General features: G+C 44.5%; 1 long non-coding RNA gene across 4 annotated transcripts in view; it reads right to left on the bottom strand.

Annotated features, from left to right (window-relative positions):
* Positions 1 to 934: 934 nt before the first annotated feature.
* The window catches only part of LOC138467091 (uncharacterized), a 44,982-nt gene continuing 23,458 nt past the window's right edge, over positions 935 to 22,458 (bottom strand). The window contains exons 3-5 of one of the 4 annotated variants that reach the window (XR_011268025.1): positions 1,712 to 1,923; positions 1,434 to 1,557; positions 935 to 1,311 (exon numbers count right to left, since the gene is read on the bottom strand). This is a non-coding gene — a long non-coding RNA (uncharacterized lncRNA). The remainder of the gene's footprint in view (positions 1,312 to 1,433; positions 1,558 to 1,711; positions 1,924 to 22,458) is intronic. The other 3 variants (XR_011268023.1, XR_011268027.1, XR_011268026.1) reach the window with 3 other exon arrangements.

Here is a 22,458-nt window from a genome sequence, read left to right as displayed (position 1 = left end):
ACAACGGTCAAAATGGTGTGCGTACCACAGGATTATGCTGCAACCTGAAGATACTCGCAGGAGCACCTTCAGGCTAGATAGTAGGCAGAGGGGCAGAGGTGACAATGTGTGCGCGGTGATGGAGGGGGGGTTGACCAGGCCCAGTGCAAGGATTAGAGTAGGTGTGCTGGCCAGGAAGAGGCCTGTGGATTAAGCGCACAATGACACTCTTACCTTGTACAGCACCAGAAAGAGTTTTGGCAACCAATGAAGAATCTAGGCAGTGCGGAGCTGCGAATGTGGGCTACATCAAGGGATGAGATAGGGGGGACTCATAGCCCTCCCAGGCCTGTACAGGGCCAGACAGGGTGAGGCCCTGACCCTTTTAGGAGGTAGTTTCAGGAGGCTGGCGATCACCTGCCGCCTTTGGTGTTTACTCCCATGGCCCAGCCGAACAGGCGGGCATCATCGAATTGCACAGATCAGTTGATGACTGATCCATGCGTTGTGGGCAGGGAAGGATATGCAGGCAGCCCTGTGTAAGAAAGAATAAGAAGGCCACAACACTGGTGCCCACACACTTATTGAGGCGGCCTTTGAAGGGGCTGGTGATCGCCTGCCGGCTCCGAGTTTGCCTCCAGATATCCCATGGCCCAGCCAATCAGGCGGGCCTCCTTGGATTGCACAGATCTGCTGATGAGTGTGCCACGCGGGGCGGCCATGATGTAGAGGGGCTCGGCGGCCCTATGGTGCAGGCTGCTCCATGCATTGCGGGCAGGGAAGGATATGCAGGCTGCCGAATTGTCATTATTCCATCAATGGCTGAATCAATGAAATGAGCAGAAAAATGTGTGGGATCACTTAGAACAAAGTGACCTAACTCTGTGCACACTATTGGGCATGAACTCATGCAAAATAAATCTTCTTGATACAATTTTGTAGTTGATAATGTTTTTTACTTTTAAATAATTAAAAATAAAAAGTATCAATATACTTAATGTTGATGTCACTGTTCGACTTTAGCAATATTCCAAAAAACACATAATTCACAATTTGACATTATTCTTCATGCAAATCATTAATTCAAATTAAGTACAGTTTTTTCAATGAAACAGATGTGTAACTTGTAACAGCTTTTTAAAATAGCATCACCAATTTTGTGAGTTCAATAATTCATTTTGTATAAGTTTGTGAAAACTTAAAGTCCAAGGCGTTCCATGATGATTATTGAACTGGTCTTTAGGTAGTCTTTTTCTCTAATGCATGACGCGTTTCGGGCTCTTTATGCCCTTCATCAGGTGCGACCAAATACTATTTTTCAATGTGTTGATTCTGAAAATTAAACATATATTTCTATTTAGAAATTCTGCCCTTCATATATTGTCTGTTTTTTAAAAGCAAATGTTTTTTTAGAAAAATGATTTCTTATTGTGTTTATTAAGTGACCATTGTACCTGTGATCCTGTGAACTTCTCTCCTCTTCGCCTTCATCTACTACATGTTCAATTTAGCTCCAAGAGTTTTAGCCACTTCGGTTCTATTATGCATGTAAGGAGGTTTGCTCGATCTGTTAAGAAACTAGCAAACATTCATTTTTAAAGCTGATTCAACTTTCTGTAATGGTCGGTTTTGTGCTGGGAACAGTCGCTGTGAAGAGCGCTGTGCCCCAGTCACAAAACCAAAATTTAGCGTCTTAACAATTTGTTGCATGTTTAACATTTGGTTGTCTCACCTGTGTCGAGCGACCGACGTGGGGAACAAACACCTCGTTTGAGAAGCGTGCGCGCTTGATGTTCAGTACGCGTATGCCGAAATTCATCCAAACACTCGGTTTCTTCAATTTCACCGCTCGATGTGTGCGGTATGTTGAATAATGCGTCTTTTTTAGACAGGGCAAAACCAGAAGTGGTAAGAAGAAAAAATCCATCCAGGAAAGTGAACTTTCTGCAAAAGAGAAACTAGTGATTAATATTTCAGATTACAGACTCAGTAAATTTGAGGAAACAACTTTACAAAAGGGCATCTCATTTGTCCCCTATCACAGTAGCTCACTTTTAAAAGAACAAATTGACTTTTTCAAATTAACACGGAAGATGAAATTGAAAATTTTTCGATACATGTGAATGGGGTACCAGTAAACAGGATTGTCCCTACTTGGAGATGAAACCTAAGAGTTCATTTATGCAACCAGTCCAAAACTCACTGATGGATGTGTTTCAAAAACAAGTCTTAAAGGATCTAGAAAAATTAAACTACAAAAAAAGGTCCAAAACTTATACAAAAAGAATTATTGAACTCACAAAATTGGTGATGCTATTTTAAAAAGCTGTTACAAGTTACACATCTGTTTCATTGAAAAAACTGTACATAATTTGAATTAATGATTTGCATGAAGAATAATGTCAAATTGAGAATTAAGTGTTTTTTGGAATATTGCTAAAGTCGAACAGTGACATCGACATTAAGTATATTGATACTTTTTATTTTGAATTATTTAAAAGTAAAAAACATTATCAACTACAAAATTGTATCAAGAAGATTTATTTTGCATGAGTTCATGCGCAATAGTGTGCACAGAGTTAGGTCACTTTGTTCTAAGTGATCCCACAAATTATTCTGCTGATTACAGATTCTGTAGCCCAGAATCAGACTCTGTATGGCACCTAAGTAAGTCGCAGCTATATGAAAAATCAACTGAGTACACGCTAAGTAACGGACAAGTTAGGAGTGCTCCTCTACACCAAATCTATCCCTGTGAATCAATGCAATGAACACATACGATTTACGATACAATGGGACTACCACTGCATTGACTTTCTAGATCTTTATATCTACAGATCTGGCAACGATTTGAAGACTGAGCTTTATCGCAAACAGACTGATCGGAATAGCCTTTTACACTTTGACAGTTATCACCCAGACGGCCTTAAATATAACTTACCATATGGCCGTTTTTTGAGAGTTAGAAGAAACTGCGCTGAAGTTGAAAAATACAACAAACATGCTTTGGAACTTCAAAAGAGACTATCCCGTAGAGGATACCCTAAGAAAGCTATTAAGAATGCCAAGAAAAGAGTGGCAAACATAGACAGAGCTATATACCTCACAAAAAAACAAAAAAGGATTTGGATAGACTGGTATGTGTGACCATATACAGTCCTTTGAGCAACCTCATCAAAAACACAGTCAAAAAACATTGGCATCTGATAAAGAACACTGAAACCCTCAACAAGATACCTCTTTTTGCATTTAAGAAAAGTCAAAACTTGAAAGAATCTCTTGATCACACATTTACTGAACTGGTCGTTCCACCCAATACTCTATGGAACCTCCCACCAAAGGACATTTCAAATGTGGCCAATGTTTAGCCCGTCAATTTACTGAGACAAAAAAGATTTTTGAACACAAAAACGGCTCTTGGCTGTTTAAAGACCACACCAATGGCAACAGTAAACAAGTTATATACATCATTGAATGTCCGTGTGGTTTCTATATGTTGGAAAAACCATGAGAGCAATCAAGACGAGAATATCAGAGCACCGGTCGTGCATTAAAAACAATATAACTGACAAACCGTTGGTTGAATATTACAACCGCAAACAACATACCAATGTGGACCTAAAGTGGTTTGTACTTCAGAAATTGTCCATGAGAAGAAGGGGAGGCGACATCAATAAAGCCTTGACCCAACTTCAACATAAGCGGGTGCATAAACTGAACACTGTAAGAGAGGGACTCAATGTGACCGTAGAGTGGAAACATTTCATCTAGCTTTGTACATCTCCACTGTGGCTATATCCCTACTGAAGGGGCCTCAGTACCGGGGTACTTGTGTCCATATCTCTGCCTACCTGTCCCTGGAACACTGAAGGTTTACTCAGCAAACTCCATGAGTGATCTAGGTGTTTTATATAAGAACATCCACATCCCCCGGGTACCCTAAGCACCACCTAAAGTGGAAAGATATGTTATGCGCTTGTTTTAACAATATGCTGCATAATGCAATGTGTCATACTGACATGTAATCAGACGTTACCAGCTTCTATAGTGGTAAGTTATGGAGCACGCTTATTGACATGCTACTTAATGCAATTTATTTTGCCGATATGTAATTAGACACCACCTAGGCACCCCCAGCAGCATCTAAAGTGCCAAGTGATGTAACACGCTTGTTTTAACAATATGCTACACAACGCAATATGTTGTGCTGATATGTAACCAGACACTACCAGCTTTCGAGGTGCCGAGTTATGTAATGCGCTTGTTGTGACAATATGCTACTCAATGCAATCTGTTACACTTATATGTAATCAGACACCACCTAGGTGTCCGTGAACACTATATAGCTGGACATGTTTGTATGGCACTACGTTTTTTGACTGTGACACATGCCTTATGAGTTCCCCAGAATGCAGGACCGTATCACCATATACTTTGCCTGGACTTTGCTAGCACGATCCAGACACTGGTCTAAACTGGTATCCCTCCATGTTGTATGTCACCATTGACCCCCCAAAGGTTTTACTTCCATTCAGACTCACGCTATGGTTACCATGACAACGGTTCACAACATCCCAAGATTATGGGACCTAAATTATTGGGCTATCTCACATTGGCCCTTAAATTATTTTTAATGTGTTTTTTCCACCGTATAAGTTGCCTATGCACACGGCACAACGGGTCTGTTCCGCCATGCCACGTTGGCAATCCAATATGGCTACCGCCATATAAGGCTGCCGTAACCATGGCAATCACATGCTTTGCCTGCAGCAGATGGCAAGAGGCTGCCCCACACCTTGCAGTGATCCGGACTCGCTCTTATCGATCTGCTTGTGGTGAGAATCCCTCTCAGTACATCATGGGGTCTGACCATGTCACTGTTTTTTCTGCATGAGACATGCATTCACAATCAATAGATTCTGCGTGTTCACTCTGGGTCTGGTGATTAACTTTTTTACAGCGATCCTGTGCCAGCACGCAATGGCTATTGATTACTATTCTATAACTCCACTCCACATTTCAATACTGATCAAGGGGATGGTTTGCCGTAGTACCCATGCCACACTTACCTCATTATGGTTTACTACTGCTTGTACACCAGTGATTTGCATGATCCCCATTAGGGACGTATGCACAATTCACCAACTATTATTTTGTTCCACCCACAGCAACAATCTCCATGTGACGTTGCCCCAACCAAACTTTGGAATTTATCCATATGCTGATGCAACAACCATCTGACTCATCCAGTCTACTGGCATAGAGCGGGTAAGTGCTTTTATTTTTTAACAGCCTTACCATAACCTAGCTCACCTCTAGCCAGTTTTCTCACGTAAGCCTTCAGTCATTATCTACAGATCTGACCTGCGCTGGATTATCTAATCCTTTGTCTGACCACTTGGACGTCTAGACTGTTGCCCCTACGCAACCCAATTTGGTAAGACCCGTTTTGGCTCTGTCTCCTCCCAGAGACCTTTATTATTAACTAGCATACATTGCAATCATAAAACTATCAATTTTGCTTTGAACCCTACACACTCCTTACTCGCCTCTCTGTCTATTTCATGGCAGAGTCCACAGGATACTCCCTATGTAAAGTTACCCCATCCTGATGAAGGCCGACCGAACAGCAGCTACACCAGTTGTGCTCTATTAGGCTAAAACACAGCCGTGTTAACGATATGAATTTTTGTCCCAGTGTTCCACTGATGCACTGTCCAGATCAGTGCCAATAGCACTTTGTATTACAAATGCACATTTGATTGCTCATGCTACTCTTGATAGGATCATAGAGAATGTAATTTGTTGAGTGTCCTGTGATTATCGACCAATTGAAGATAAATGCTTTTTATATATTAAAATTGTAAAACAGCAGTCATTGGGCCTCATCACAAGGTTGGCGCTCCGGTAAGAACGGCACCGGTAAGGCAATACCGGCATCCATTACCGGGCTGGTGTATCATGACCCTAGATGCCGTTGCTACCGGCATCGTCAAGGACCCGCTGTGGCCGTGCACCACCGTACCGGCATGCGGGCACGTGCGCAGATGGGGAGGCCTTCATACCGGCATGCCGCAAAGAAGGGGACACCACGAGTCACACGTACAAGTACATACCGGCATCGAGATGCCGGTAAGAAAGGCCACCATGATGCCGGCAATACCGGCATCGCGGACCACCCGTAAACAGCAAACTGCTGTGTAACCAAGTGCCACAGGTGCACACAATCAGCACAGGTGGAGGCAATGGAGTCAGGGTCAGCACAAAAGGACCACACCCACACACCACACCCCCTTCCAAGGCAAAATGCTACCACTTGATCTTGCCATACTGGGCCTGGAGGACATGCCTGCACCGCTACTCCTTGAGCAGGCAGTACAACAGGAAACACAGAGGAGACGCAGGAGGAGAAGGAGGGTGAGACATGCCCAGCAAATCCCACCAGTGCAGGCAGTCGCTCCCCGCAGACAGCCAACAATCCCACGTATAAGGGCCAATCCATTTGACTTAACCCCAGCACAGATCCACACCCTGTACCGCCTGGACAGTGACACCATCACCAACATAGTGGAATTAATACAGGATGACTTGGTCAGCCTGATCAACATCCGCACAGCCATCCTCCCTTTGCTGAAGGTGGCATCTGTGCTGGGGTTAAGCCACAGGCACAGGCACTTACCAACACACAGTGGGCCAAATGCATGGCATGTCCCAATCATGCTTCTCTGTTGTGTTAAACCAAGTGCTGGATGCACTACTGAAGCACGCAAGTGCCTACATATGCTTACCAAGGACACCACAGGAGGCAAATGCCACCAAAATAGCATTCCATGCACTGGCAGGCATGCCCAATGTAATTGGTGTCCTCGACTGTACCCATGTAGAGTTGGTAGTCCCACATGCCGTGGAGGAGGTGTACCGCAATCGGAAGCTATACCATTCCATCAATGTGCAGATGGTGTGTGATGCCAGCCAGATAATAACACATTGCTGTGCCAGATACCCAGGATCTACGCATGATGCCATGGTGCTGCGTAACTCCTCACTACCCCGCTACATGGAAGGAGACGTTGTATGAAGTGGCTGGCTGTTGGGTGAATCTGCCCTCTGGGCCATGGGGGCAGATTGATTGGGCGGGGGGAGGTACATGCATATGCAAGGGGAATGCCCTCTGGGCCATGGGGGCAGATGGATTGGGGGGGGGTACATGCATATGCAAGGGGAATGCCCTCTGGGCCATGGGGGCAGATCGATTGGGGGGGAGGTACATGCATATGCAAGGGGAATGCCCTCTAGGCCATGGGGGCAGATGGATTGGGGGGAATTGAAGTTTCTTAAGTCATCCGCCGACACACAGCCCTCACATTTGCATGCAAAATGCCCCTAGCCAAGACATACATTGGGTGGCCTGGTGGTTTAAAATCCTAGGACCCTAGGTCGTGTATGTCACACAAGGCTCCCTCTATGGATTGGCATGCACTGTACAGGGCTGACAGTCATGTGGATGTGGCTGCCAATGATGAGATAGTGCATATGAACTTGAATGATGTACAGGCTGAGCACACCTGTCAACTGAGCCTCATCCTCACACATACCTCCTTCTGCTCCCAGGTAGGTGATGCTGGATATCCTCTGAAGCCGTGGCTACTCACCCCTGTCAGGAACCCGCAAAACAGGCACGAGGAGGACTTAAATCGTGCACATACACGTACATGTGTGGTCATTGAGCAGACGTTTGGCCTTTTCAAGGCACGGTTTCGCTGAATCATCAGGTCGGGAGGGGCACTTATATACGGGCCAGAGAAGGTGGGCAAGATCATCACAGCATGTGCAATGCTACATAACATGTGCATCCGGCGGAACATACCCCTGCCACCTGACGTGGAGCTGCCACCACCTGGTGAAGTAGAAGGAGAGGAAGGAGTAGAAGTAGGACATAGGCCAGGACGTGAAACTCGTGAGGGTCGCGCAGTGCGCAAAATGGTCATAGACCAATCATTCTGATGTACTCTGATGCAGAGGGTGCCATGTGTTGTGAACTCTGGGCACTGGTTGTGTGGGAACATGTGCACGAATCACCATGAAGCAATACATTGACATAAAAAAAATCAGCAATGTCCACTCATTTTGATGTTTGTTACACAACTGGTGTATTCGTGAGAAATTAAGTACAACATGATTCAACAATCCACGCCGCCACCACCCCTCCACCTCCCCCACCCTACTCCCATGCCCCCAAACACCCCAGTCCTACACACTACACCCACCACCCCTCCACCTCCCCCACCCTACTCCCATGCCCCCAAACACACCAATACTACACACTACACCCACCACCCCTCCACCTCCCCCACCCTACTCCCATGCCCCCAAAGATCCCAGTACTACACACTACACCCACCACCACCCTCCACCCACCCCTAACACCCAAAGTCAACTATGGCACGACAAGTGTCTGGATGTATGCCCAAAGGGATTATGCACGGTGGCCCTGCTACTGTTGAGCCCCCTTCAGAGGTGGAGGTTGGATCTCTGAGCAGCGCAAACTCCGCAGGGACATGCGCACGGGGCTGGTCTGCCTCAAGCTCACTGGCGTGGATAATGCGGATGACCCAGATGGTTGTGATCCAAGGGGCAGGGTTTGCCGTTGGTCAATGCGGTCAGCAATCCTGGTGAGGATCTGACCCAAGGCATTGAAGCCATCACGCACTTGCTGTGCACTTGAGTTAATGGCCTGGATAACGGCCGCAGTGCTGTCCTGGATAATACGGCGTGTTGTCTCCCCTTCAGCAAGGTACTGCTCCACATAGCCTTGCATCACCTCCTGCCGGGCCTCCATCCTGGAGAGACGTCCCTCAAGGACCCGTATGGCAGTGTGGGTTGTGGTCGGTGGGTGATGTGGTGGCACAGCATGGATCATGGGGCTGTGCATGGCCGGAGACCACTGTCCATGGCTGCCCTGGTCAGATGAGTCCCGCTGAGGTGTGTCCTGTGGGGTGGCCTGCGGGCTTGGTGTGTGCACTACAGGCTCTGAGTGGACAAGTCCTGCATCGCCCTCATTGTCCGGCTCAGCTACCTCATCAACACTGTGATCTGCCGATGCAGCCATCTCCCCAATTGTGCTGGCAGCAGCAGACTGTGTGCCATCCTCCATGCCTGCTGTGTCCTCAGCCAGTGTGGATGGTGTGACCACGGATGCAGGTGCAGGTGTCATCTCGTCATGTGTGCTTGTCTGTGGTGCTGTTTTTGCACCGGTTCTTGGCCCGCTTCCCACATGGCCCATCCTTGGTCCACTTGAGGTTGATGGACCTGTGCCATCAGATTGCCCCCTAGGCCTTTTGGCTGGTGTTGTGCATTGTGCACTCCCTTGCGCTTCATCACTGTCAGCATCCGTACCTGTGGGGGACAGAGTGTGGCAGGACATCAGTGATTGTTCCGCTTGCATAGTGCATGCATTAGTCATTGGACATGTGGCGCCATCTGATCAGTTGCATTCGTGGCTTTGTAGGGGACTGTGTACATGCAATGTTGAAGAGTGGATTTTGATAGCGTAGTCGTGTCCACATGTACGCATTGTTGGGTGCAGTTGGACATTGATGTGTTTTTGGAGGGTCGTCCTGGGTGGCACATGCCCATGAAATGTGTCTTGTGGGTATATTCGTGTATGACCGCAACATACATTGGGATGGGATGGTGGTAGACCCAGAATGTGTACATGGATATGTGTAGGTGTGCATGATGGCCCATTTGTTGGCTGGTGTAGCAGCCACATTTGGGGGAGGATGATTATTTTTTATTGTTTCAGTAGGGACACTCACCTTCATCTGCCGATGTTGGCACGCCAAACTCTGCTTCACCGACTCCTTCGATAGACTCCACGTCTATGATGGAGCTGCAGGTCTCCTCCCATCTGGCCACTTTCAGTGGGGAGTGTGGTCCTCCTCCTGCTGCCAGCCCCTGGCTCTGATTAGCCAACACTATGTGCCGGACTGTCAGCCTGAGGTCGTCCCAATGTTTTTTGCAATCACGCACTGTGCGTGCGGTGGTGCCAACTGCACTTACTTTCTGGGCAACTTCTTCCCAGATTGCCTTTTTCTTGAGCTGGGCTGGACGCCTGAGGTCGTTGCAGAACACCACTTCAGCATTTGCCACAAGTGTGTCGGCCAACATGTTCAGCTCATCGTCTGTAAAACATGGTTTGCGCAGGCGGGCCGTGCCTCTCCGGGTGGTCTTCGACATGTTGTCCGTGGTGGCCTGGGAGTTGGGGTGTAGAGGGTCCTGTAGGTGGAGGATGGCAATGGATTGTGTTTTTAAAGATGGCCGCCATGGCATTTCCCGTTCCGGCGCGATGACGTTACTTCCGGGTCCGGTATTAACGCACCCGTTATTTGCACTATGTTAATAACGGTAACGGTATTTAGGGGTTGCCGAGGGCAGAGGCGTTCTGTGCGTATTGGTCGATGCCGCTGTCTGGCGGCTTGGGGTCGTTACCGGCATGCCGGTACAGCCGTTACCGGCATGCAGGGAAGCACGCAACCGCGCACTCTTGATCGTCCGCTATTTGCGGGTTGGTGCCAAGCCGGACATGTTATTACCGCCATGCCGGTATGGCCAGATTTTTAGTGCCAACCTTGTGATGAGGGCCCTTGTCACCATTTGGTAATTGACAGTAGGAGTAAGTGTTCATTGGGTTTCATAACCTTACTTATTTTGTATTATGAATGGCAGCCGGTGCAAGACAGAATAAGAAGGGCACATCCCGGGTGCCCACACACTTGTAGAGGCGGTTGCTGAGGGGCTGACAATCGCCTACCACCTACAGGTTTGCTTCCAGATCTCCCATGGCTCAGCAAATCGGACAGGCTTCATCGGATTGCAAAAATCAGCTGATGAGTGTGCCACGTGGGGCCGTGATGGAGAGGGGCTCGCTGGTCCAATGGTGCAGGTTGCTCCATGTGTTGCGGGCAGGAACGGATATGCAGGCAGCCCAGTGTAAGAAGGAATAAGAAGGCCACAACACGGGTGCCCACACACTTGCAACTTCATGTCTAAAACCCTCTAAGTATCAAGTGCAGTCTGCAGGAGAGCACATGCCGACTCCTGATCATGAGTTATGATGATGCAAAAAAGTCAAATGGATCACATTCTCTATAGGTCCCAGAGTTTTAGATCACCTTTATCCTGACACCTGTATGGCTAAAGAAGCAGAGCACACCTCTTGTTTTATTGGTATCGCCCAACCCACTACAGCCCTTTCACCTCATTTGGTGAAAGGACATTTCACTTTGTTTTACCATGGTATTTTTATTGGGGGGGGGGGAGTAGCTGATGTTTCCAAAAATTAATCCATCAAATGGAACTTCTTTTGTTCAATGATCCGCTAATCTAACCCAGGTTTACCTAGTCACCAAATGTAGTTTCTTTGCTATTTGACCTCCTGGTGTTATTAGCCAGCTGCAGCAAACTTGACTTCCTTCACACAGTCCTTTTTTTCTATTATGAATCCCACTTATGCATTCTGGGAAGCAAAGTGTTTGACTCCAGTAAATCCAGGAAACAATAACGAGGAGCAAAAATTGCAGAAAGTGAGCTTTTATTGCATTCAATTATGGTCCGGGAGGTCAGTCAGTCTCAAGTGACCAAAAGTCTGAGAGCTTTGAACCCGCCCACATCAGGCTAGAGTATTTACAGACAAAAACCATAAAATTACAATACGTTCCAGAAATTAAGTAAATGCAAATCCCTATCCTCCTATTGGCTCTCGCCATTTACAAACCTTAAGAACAAAATGCATTACCTGTTATATATATTATATGATGTGCATGCTGCTTGTCTACTACATGAGATGTTCTATAAGATCCCTATGAATGAGGTAACAGATTGTGCAATGGGCTTGGGGGAATTGTGGAATGTAGTGGGGGCTAAGGCAGTTATTATATGGGATTAAATAAGAAAGAACATATACTTAAGGCTCCTGTGTTTACTTTAATAAGTATGCCAGGCACATAACAATGGCAATGAGGGGAAACGTGACCGGAGCATGAACAGAGGGGTAGAAGTTAAAAGTCAGAAAGGAAGAAGATAAAATACAAGAAAATAAACAATATTGTCGAACGTAACGACCATTGAAGGCAAAAGAACAAATGAAAGAAAAGCGGTAAGGAAGTATGCAGGCATGAATCTCCTTCAAATGGATGGGTCATATAAACTAATAAACTTGAAAAACATTTAAAAATACAGTGTTCATGAGATGGAAAGCAGTGGCATTTTTCAAATCTGAAGCGCGGGCAGTGAAACAAATGAAGTACCTGTAGCGCGAGCAGTAATAGTAAACACAGCAAATGAATGAGAGTGCTCAAATATAAAAGAAAAGAACCCAAAGACGTCGGAAAACGTGCCGCTATCTTGGGACAATAGTATCTACATGATGCAATGTGCATAGAGTAGATCCCATTAAAGTAAAGGACCTAAAGATGTGCAAAAGCGTACAGCCATTTTGGATGTGATAGTGATCAAAAATACAACGTTGTCATAGTAAAATACGACAGAGAAGAAAGAAAATGAAATATTACGGTTGGCTTTATGAATGTATCCAGCACCAAACAATACCAATTAATTAAAACAAATACAGAGGCAAAGCCAGCAAAAGTATATAAAGCATATTTAAAGAATTTTAAGAAAATAAGAATTGAACCAACAAAACAAAGATATGTTTGAAATAGCACATCAATTTAAGTAGCATTCAAATGACATTCAAAAGCAGAAAATCAACAAAGTAAAATAATACATACAAAACGAAACAAGTAACTAAAGAACACCAACAATTAAAGGAACTTCCAACAGGAAGAATAAATAAACGTGTAAAACAATACAAGGTGGAGACAAAAGAAGACAAACAAATAACAAATAATAAACATTACCCTACTCTCTTGGTTAGTACATTACACATGATATTCCAAATCCATCCCCCTGCATATGACCTAAAAAGGCAATTATTGAAAAGTGAAGTCATCACCTCGTGGCAACTATAGTAGATACACTAACATCTTTTCCCATGGCACCAGACGTCTTGGCACCCTAGACCATTCCCAGACCTTGCAGCTTCCTCACTGTGAAACATATCTTTGCAGCTACCACATTGATGGATGTTGCTGTCCCCATTACTAATTCTTCTAGCTAGGCCAAGGACAGAAACTGTTAGTTGACAGGATGTTCATCTTACTTGGGAAAGAGAGATCCTCATAGAAAAAAATGTAGCAGAGACTCCACTTTTGAGAATTTTGTTTACTATTTGTGCTACCAGGTCACTCTGTCATGAACTTGGCAGTCCTTAAGACTTCCCCAGAGAGCAGTAAATCTAAACACTGATTCATTATTTTGTCACTGCCTCCCCCAGAGGCCTAGTTCACACCAGGACATGTCTTTTGCAAGTATTGCAATTCCATTTGACTAATGCTGAAGACAAACATCATTATTATTCCAGGTCCTCAGATTCCCAGGGAAAGGCTCCATGAGACAGGCTAACAGGAACCTCATCTATGATTAATATTTGCACTGCCTTCCTATTCTACCATGTAGTCAGCAACTTAAAAGGTTCTCTTGAATGTGGCAGAAACAAGGCCTAATTCAAAAAGCTGAGACACCAAAGGAACATGGCAACAATATCAACATTAAAATGTCAGAAACCCTCAAGTTTTTGTATTCTCACAACCAGTATTTCACCTTACATTTAAGGTATTGAATTTGCATATCAACATTCCTGCCTCTAGTTAATTAATTAAGTAAACCCCCACTCTCTTCCATCATGTCAAAAGGAGTTTTAGTAACCACACTTAACTGACATTACACAAATCTTTCCATATTATTTAGTACTGCATAGTAAGAAAACAGCATCCCCCATCCCCTATGCAATCAACATACGTTTCAATAGAGTTTTCAGGGTCATTCAGGAGATTGCATCGTGTTCCTGATGGACCAATTGGAGGTTCTATTCTAACCATGCGAGGTAGATCCTCGCCAGTCCATTGTTCTGTTTGTGTGTGCATATTTTGCAAAAGGGGGAGTGTCATTGACAGGTTTCAGTCTGAGTGCCATCATGGGCATTGCTTTAAACATTATCCTCTTGGAGCATCCCACAATCAGTTGACAAATACAGAAAAGAACAAGCAGCAAAAGAAGAACAGGAGTCAGCAGTTTGAAAATATTACTCATCCATTAGAGCATCAATGCAAAATATGACACAAACCAGTCATTTTGCTTCACCCCTCTTTCTCCATTGTGGTGCCCAAATTGTGAACTGCATGTATTGCCTGGGTAAGAGTTTGATTGTCTGTGTTGTTGGAAAGTGCATAAGTGCAACAGGAAGTACCAAGTTTCACACAAACTCTGCCTTCCATTACAGTTAGTACATCTCAAACATAGTGATTCTGAAGAGTGGTCAGCCTAATTGCTCTCAGTTCTTCCCTCATGGCAGTCACCCCATGTCTGTAACATTAGCCATTTGTATAATTTCCCACCTTGTAGTTTGGAGCCATTTGGCATTGGCTGCTATTTGTACCACAGGATCAAATAATTGATGAAAAACATGTTTCTGCTTTGCTAAATTACCTATATTCCTTGGGCATGTCATTGAACTTATCACTGGAGCCCTAGACAGGCAACCGCAATGGCAGTGATGTTGCCAGACCGGCTGATCCATTAAGAACACAGGCTTTGTCATTGGGTGTTTACGGATTGCTGTGATTTTAACATTGGGAATTACCAACATGAGGACATGTATTCTTGCCACGGAACATGTTCCTCTCTAGGATGGCAGTAATTGCATATAAGCCATCCCTCCACACACGCAATAAATATCCATGAGTGGTGCTGTACCCCCTTGATTGTTTGGGAGATCATTTGGCATGTTACACTGCTTGTTAGTGCTCACAATACTGCCATTGCCTCTTAAACACAAGGAGAATCATGTACATTTCACAATCTTTGTCGGGGGTTGATATTGATCTATCCAAGTCCAACTTTTGACATATTTTTCCAAGACAGCATAACATATTTCATTTATATGTAGTACTGTACTCTTTGGTAACCCACACATCCCTCCTGCTTTGCACCCAATCAGCCCATTGACCCGTTCATTTTTGTAGAAAACAGCACCTTTCATCTGTAACCGAGTTCTTCTTCTGCAGTGAAGCTACCCTTGTCCTATATCGTTAGAACACTGGAATGTGGTTAGTGCCATAAAAATGACCCCATTCTTGCCCTCTTCTTTTGTTTGATACCTAAGTATAATATCCTTCAAACTATCTCTCTCTGTCATCTTTTTCACTTTCATACAGTTATCTTCATATACTGTTGTGTCAACGTCTACCCACTGTACTTGAACCTTGTATCCCTGAGTCATCCATTGTACTTTACACAAGGCCAGGTGCACTAAACACTGTATCACCTCCAGTGGTATTTCTTACTGTATAAACAATTTATGCGTGGCTGTTGCATGGGAGTTCAGTGAACAAACAAAACAAAGTCTGCTCGATTTCCCACTTCCCACTGCCCTCCTATCGTGGTACCACATGTTGTCAACTGCATGGTGAAGCACATCCTTAGATCTTCCTGAATTAACCTTTGGGTTACAAATAACCCTCCTAATTCTAGTCATAGAAACACAAATATTCACTGGTATATTTGCAATGTTAATACCATTATTGCACCCACCCCTAGAAGGAAACCATATGTGTTCAACCATGAAGAAAGATAAAGACATAGGGCTTAAGAGAAGAACAATGTAAGACATATACTTTGTAATGTTGCCAGTAGTCTTTGGAGGCTGTGGAGAAACGTTGATGTCCAACTGCCCAATTGGATGTATTGTTTTTAAAACAGTTAAAGCAAAGTCACTCATCTTATTAATCTCCCATCTTCTTCCTCCTGCTGTTGGTGAGGGAGGGGGAGCTCATCTCTTTCCTGATATTGCTGATGTGGACCCATTGCTTCCTGTCGGCAACTTTGACAGCTCTGGATGTGGCATAGATGATGTGATGCGGTCCTTCAAACTTAAGGTCATTCCACTTGTGCAAAAAGTTCTGTACCAAAACTGGATTGCCTGAGAAGAGCGGTAGTGGCAGTAGCTGTGACGATTCTTGCTGTTGCTGCAATAAGTCAGTCACTGGTGGAACATGCTCTTTTTCTGGTGAGGCCCAATCTGGCAGAAAATAAATCTGACAGATTTTGTTAATTCTCTAAAATACCCCCCAAATTCATCACCTAACATGTCAGCAAAATTGTGTGCATTGGAGGCTGTGTGTGCGGGTGTAAGCGGTGTATGCAGCCTCCTGTCATGACTATCTCATGCAGTGTAAGGTGAGGATAAGAACCAGGCTGATATTTTACTGTGGACAGGATGAGCGGCAAACAGTCTAGCCAGCTCTTGTGCAGAGAATTGCACAATTTAGCAAGTCTTAGTTTTAATAAACCATTTAATTGTTCCACTATTCCATTGGCCTGATGGTGGTAAATTAAGCACAGTTTGTGCTTAATGCCCAATAAGAGGAGTTCTCTTTAAACATCTCATTGAAAAAGTAAGACTTGTTGTCAGATCTCAGGACATCACATATTCCCTACCGAAGGAATACTTCACACTCTAGAACTGTGGCTGCTGATTTGGCATCATGGTGAACAGATTGACCTGCTTCAAGCCATCGGGAGAATGGGCATGTAACAACAATTAGATAATGAAAGTTACTGTACCTGTTAACCATGTCCACATAGTCAATGTGAAAGTGTTGAAAAGGCCTAGACGTGCAGGGCAATGTGACTTTCAGGGTCCTAAGTTTGCAACAACCTGTGGTGTACATTTTGCATGCTGTAGAATTAGATATGCAATCATCAATATGTTATTGAAGGTTTTGAATATACCACTCTTCCAATAAATGAGCAAAAATGTACTGTTTGTATGTGTTTGCAGGGTAGTGCAACAGCTCGAGGGCAACTGTAAGTAATACTTGTGGCATAACGGTATCCCTGAAACACTTTGTCTCCATATAATGTACACCCTCTGTTTGTCCATAACGTTTTCTCCTGCTGGGTAGATTGTACTTGTACTTCGACAATTTGGGAAAAAGGGATTGCATTGTAAGGAACTGTACGTTCTACTTGCTGTAACACTGCCTACTGTGGCACTGGAATTTTCTGAGTATGCTGCTCCTTTTGCTGCTAGGGCTGCTGCCTGCTGGCATAAGCAATTCGGTCTGTATTGGAGGGCTAATGCGTCAATTAACCTGGAGAGTAGAGGTACATGCTGCACTGGTGTGCCATCTGATTATCTGAACCCTCTCATACGCCATCTGGATAGACCTGAATGTACTGCCGAGGTGACATATTCTACATCTGAATAAATGGTGGTAGAACACCCATGGGTTAGTTCCAATGCTCTTATGAGTGCTACAAGCTCTGCTGCCTGTGAGTATTGTGCAGAAAGTCATTATTTTTCTAACACCTGGTACTTTCCCGATTCAAGGCATACCACTGCTGTTCCTCTGTGTCTTTCCTGTGCCCTGATCGAGCGCGGATGAACCATAAACTAAGAGTAATTTGCCTTCCTTGAGTGCATCTTCTCTAACGTGGATAATGTAATCTGGAATCTCTTCATATGTAGCACAATCATGCACTATATCTTCTTGCTGTATGGGTGCTATATGTGATAGACACAGCAGTGTGATAGGTTTACTACATAGTTTATATAAATGCTTATTTTCATTAATATATTATTATTTGATGCTCATGGTTATGGAATATACATAGTTCTAGAGTTTTACTGCCCCAAGCACAGTACAAAGGAATGTTATGATTGGAAAAAGGAGTTGGGCAGTTGAAGGAGGAGGTTTGGGCTGTGTATAACGTTTGCTCTTAAGAAGTTAAATAATAAAGAGCTTTGATGAGCCTTACCATGTCTGTCTTCTGCTTAATGGGCTCTGCAGTGAATGTTGCTGACATTGTGGCCCCTGACAATGTGAATGGAGGGGCTGGACAAAATAACCACATACTCTGATGTTTGTTGTGTGGAGAGAGTGAATTTTGATTTTTCTAATGTTACAAAAACTGCATGTTCCTGATATAAGGTGACCGTGAATCCCATAATGATGGTGGATGATTTCTGTATAGCAAAGACAGTGGCTGCAAGAGCGTGCTCACAATGGAAATGTCCCTGCATGACTGGCTCTAAGATCCCACTGTAGTAAGCCAAATGCGTATGCCCCATTGATGTTTGTTGGGTGAGGACAGCCAGCATCACTTGGCCATTAGAATGAGAGAACAAGAAGAATTATTTTCTGTAATCTGGTGTTGCTAATACTGGTGTACTACCGAACACATTTTTAAGTTCCTGAAATGATTGGAGCATACCATCTGCCCAAACAATGGGTTCCTTAACTTTATGTGCTTCCTTCAACTATTGCAGTAGGGGTTTGATTTAAGGAGAGTAGTCAAATATCCATGCTTGGCCGTAGTTACATAACTGTAAGAACTGTTGCATCTGTTTTACTGTGGTTGGCTGTGATTTGTGGTGTACTGCTGCTGCCCTTTCTGGCATAACACTTTTCCTTGCCAATTATATGATCTTTCCTAGGTACACAACTTTCTTAGCCCTTTCCTGCCAATAAAGTCAGTAGTTCCACTGAGTCTCATCTGCAGATCAGAAGGTGCTCTGTACTTGTAAGTTTCCTGAGCCCATTTGCAATACTCTGTTAAAAATACTATGGGATTCACAATACCCTTGAGGCAAAAGGGTGTGTTGGAATCTCTGGCCCCTATAAGTTAGTACTGTGAGGTGCTGGTACTCAGGGTGTAGTGGGATGGAGAAGAAATGCATTTTTGAGTTCTACTTCGGTGAAATTAGTGACTTCTGTGTGCATGTTACAAAGGATCATGGCTGGGTTGGAGACCACTGGGAATTCTGCCTCTACAATGGTCTTCAATGGGCAGATGTCCTGAAACATCCTCCAAGATTACCCTTTTGTTTTTTGACAGGGTATATAGCCATGTTACATGGTGATCCTGATGGCTGTATTATGCCCTGCTGCCATAAAGCTACAATAGTTTCATAGATCCCCTCCTCTGCCTGTTTTGACATGGGAAACTGCTTTATTCTGGGCACCAATGCACCTGGTTTCAATTTAATATGAACCACCCCTATGCCCTTTAACAGCCCTGAATGGTAGGGATACTGGTCCATAACTCACTGGGCACCTTCTCTAAATCTCTCTGCATATGCAGCCGTAATGTCTTGGCAAGGAGCATGATGTGGGATAATTCTCTTTGCTCTACAATTATCTGACAAGGTATGGATATTTAAAATAGCATTTCTCCTTCATCCTCTGTGTCTTCAAACAGTCATTCATCGGATATATTCCTTAATCACTGTGTTAGGTCAATGCATAGAACGGTGCACCATCTTCTTCTTCCAAACCGGACAGGATTACAATGCCTGCCTTGGTGATCACCAATTCAAAATATATCTTGTAATGGCCCTTGGTGACCTTTCCTGGGCGACAGCTGGTCTGAATAGAAAATCGGCAGGTATGCGCCAAATCTTGTCTTTAATCCCTGGCACCCAACCTAACACAATTGTTATCCCATAAAAGCCCATCTAGATGGAGTGGTATGCATTGCAGAGTGCTGTGACTGCAGAGAGCTTGTGTCAGTGTTACAGCCCTTGCATGGTCTGTGTCTGGGGTGGAACACATTATACCCTCCTCTTTGAATGAGATGGTCATATTCAGCTTGCTAATGACATTCCCGCCCAAGAGGTTGACTGAGGTGTCATGTGAATACAATAAAGGTGCTGACACTTCTTGTATGCCTACAGTGATGAGTACGATTTGGCCAAAGGAACTGATATACAGGATTTGGTAGCCCCTGGGTGAACCAAAAAAGAAAATTTTCAATCTCCTATCTTCCTTCCTACTTGGGCATCCTCATGTGGGTCGTCAGTTACTGATAGTACTGGGCACGTCAGAGCTCTCTGTGGACTGTCCTGTTGTGTGTGACCATTCGTACCTGGGTGTGGGAAGGGATTGCCCCCAAACACGCTCGCTCCTGTGTAGTGAGTTATCATATCACTATGGCAAGGGGATCTTATCCCACAGCTGAGCAGGCAACAGCTGCATATGTGACTGAATGAGTTTTGGTGCCAAGTATTGTACTGGCTGTTGTTGCATGGGGCCTTCTGCATATGGGGAAAACTGGTGCTTCAAAATTTTGGGTTCTGGGTAAAAGGTGGGGTGATACCCTAGGACATTAGGGTGGTGGTGCATGGTTGGTCTACTTCTGTATTCTCATGCAAAATTGCCTGTCCTCCGACAGAACCAACACTGCACCCCAAATCAAGGTCTCATGCCCGCAAATCCACGCCCTCGACCTCTCTGAAAACCTCCTCTTCCTGTCTGGAAACCTCCCATTTCCCCTCTACCATCTATCGGCTCTGCTGTGCTTCCCTGCATGGGGCTATGTTCAGGTTGCTCTTCCATGGTGCTCATTATTGAGGCCCCTTCCATGCTCCATTTAGCCCGCTTTTTCTGCACTGGGTTTGATTCTGCCCTCTGTGTTTGTTCTGCTCTATCCTTATCCTTGTCCTACTTCTGTCTGAAATGATGTATTATGTATATCTGTATCTTGGGTCAGTCCTTTGCTTTGATCCCAACCAACTTATTCAAATCAGCTTGTGCCTCTGCAGGGATCCCCTTGCGCAACGTGATAGAAAATTGTGATATTTTTCTCCCTATCCTCTCCCACCCCTAACAGCCACATCTCTTGTATCTGCTGGATAAAGAGTGTGGGGTCCTCATCTACCTTCATCATGTGAACCATGATAGAATTTATGCCAGGTCTGTCGGGGTACATGTCTCTCAAAACATTCTGTATTTGTGTTCGACAGTTGTTAAATGGAGCACCATCATGAGCTGCATTTCTCAACATCACTCACCTATAACCTATCCTTTTACATATCTCATCAGCCTGATCTCACAAAAGGGGGTGAACAAACTCTTTATATGTCCTACAGCTAAAGTGATTCCTGCTGTATGCTTCTCTTGACAGCTCCCGCAGTGAGGGAGGTCAAGGTGCACATTTAGTGTTCCTGATCCATGTGGGGCCAAGGTACATAATGATATTTTGATGGTCCCTTCTGCAGCGACAGGAAATGTCTCCCTCCCTTTTTATACTGCAATACTTTCCCACACTTCTTACCCTTGGCTGGAGCCATTCGACCAAGCTATGATCTGAGCCTGCAGCCCCATTGTCTTACTTCTTCCGGGTCCTCTGTCTGCCACCCATCGTCATCATCCTCTACTTCTCTATCGGTACATAATGAGTCATAGTCTACACTGTTGTTGTGTTCATTCATGTCTTGTGGACCCCCCTATAGCCGTTCCTAAGTTGGGTGTTTCCTCCTTAGCGGCTATCTAATCTAAAAAGAATCTGTTCTGCCCTCCATTGCTCTGGGCCTATTGACTCACACTGCCCCTTCCCTTGCTCCTCTGCTGCTTTTGCCAGCTCCTTCTCTGCTTTCTGTAATGCTGCTTCTGATTGTCAGAAAGCATTATTCACAATTTGAAAAATCAATGGGTCTCTGGTGGTGTCCCTGGGTTTCCCTAAAGTTCCCTTTGTGTCTTCGGTTGGGGGTGAGAACTGGGTGTTAGTGTGTATCCTACTGCAGGCTGTAGGGTACAGGACCCATATGGGTGCAGGGTGGTGTCATGATTGTGGACCTGACTGAATCTCTCTTTACCATTTTCAGAAACATTCTCTTCCTCTACACACATTTTCCCTAAATCAAGTATGCGCTGTCTATTTTTCAACTGTTTCCCTTTATTGACAAAAAATACATGTGCATATGTTCTAGCACATTATTTTTGTGCCTGCCCTCCTTGGGCCATGGTTCAAACCATTTACCCACTGTTCCCTGCACCCATTCTTTATGGTACTTTACAACTGTTGCCTTATATTGCAGAAGTGCTTTACGCACACACTCCAAAGGATTATCCAGAATTACAAAAGGTTCCAACCTCACTCCAAACAAAAATCCACTGATACCGAACCAGCTGTGTCTTATTTCCAAAGCTCAAAGAACACAATAAACCAATTATTCACATAATAGTCACAGAACACCAAACTCTAGAACACCTTTGGTTGAGCAATTGCCAAAACCTCCTCACCCACAAACACCTCTTTATGCACAATGTGCTAACAATGCCTCACAGCGAATACCTCTATTTGCACAACTACTAACAATACCTGCAATATAAAAACACATTTCTTCACACAATGAGGTAGATCCTTCCCCTACCTGCTTACCTCGAGGTGAAGATATTAAACCCTCCTCAAGTTCCCTTCACTTCTAGAACTGAAGCATAACCTGTCTTTTTCTCAAATAACCATTACATTATATACAACACTTTTTTATGACCATTTTAAGAGGAGCTTCCCCAC

This window comes from Ambystoma mexicanum, chromosome 4q (genome assembly GCF_040938575.1).
Source record: "Ambystoma mexicanum isolate Mex_15411 chromosome 4q, UKY_AmexF1_1, whole genome shotgun sequence".
Taxonomy (NCBI): domain Eukaryota; kingdom Metazoa; phylum Chordata; class Amphibia; order Caudata; family Ambystomatidae; genus Ambystoma; species Ambystoma mexicanum.
This window is presented reverse-complemented; position numbering and strand designations above follow the sequence as displayed.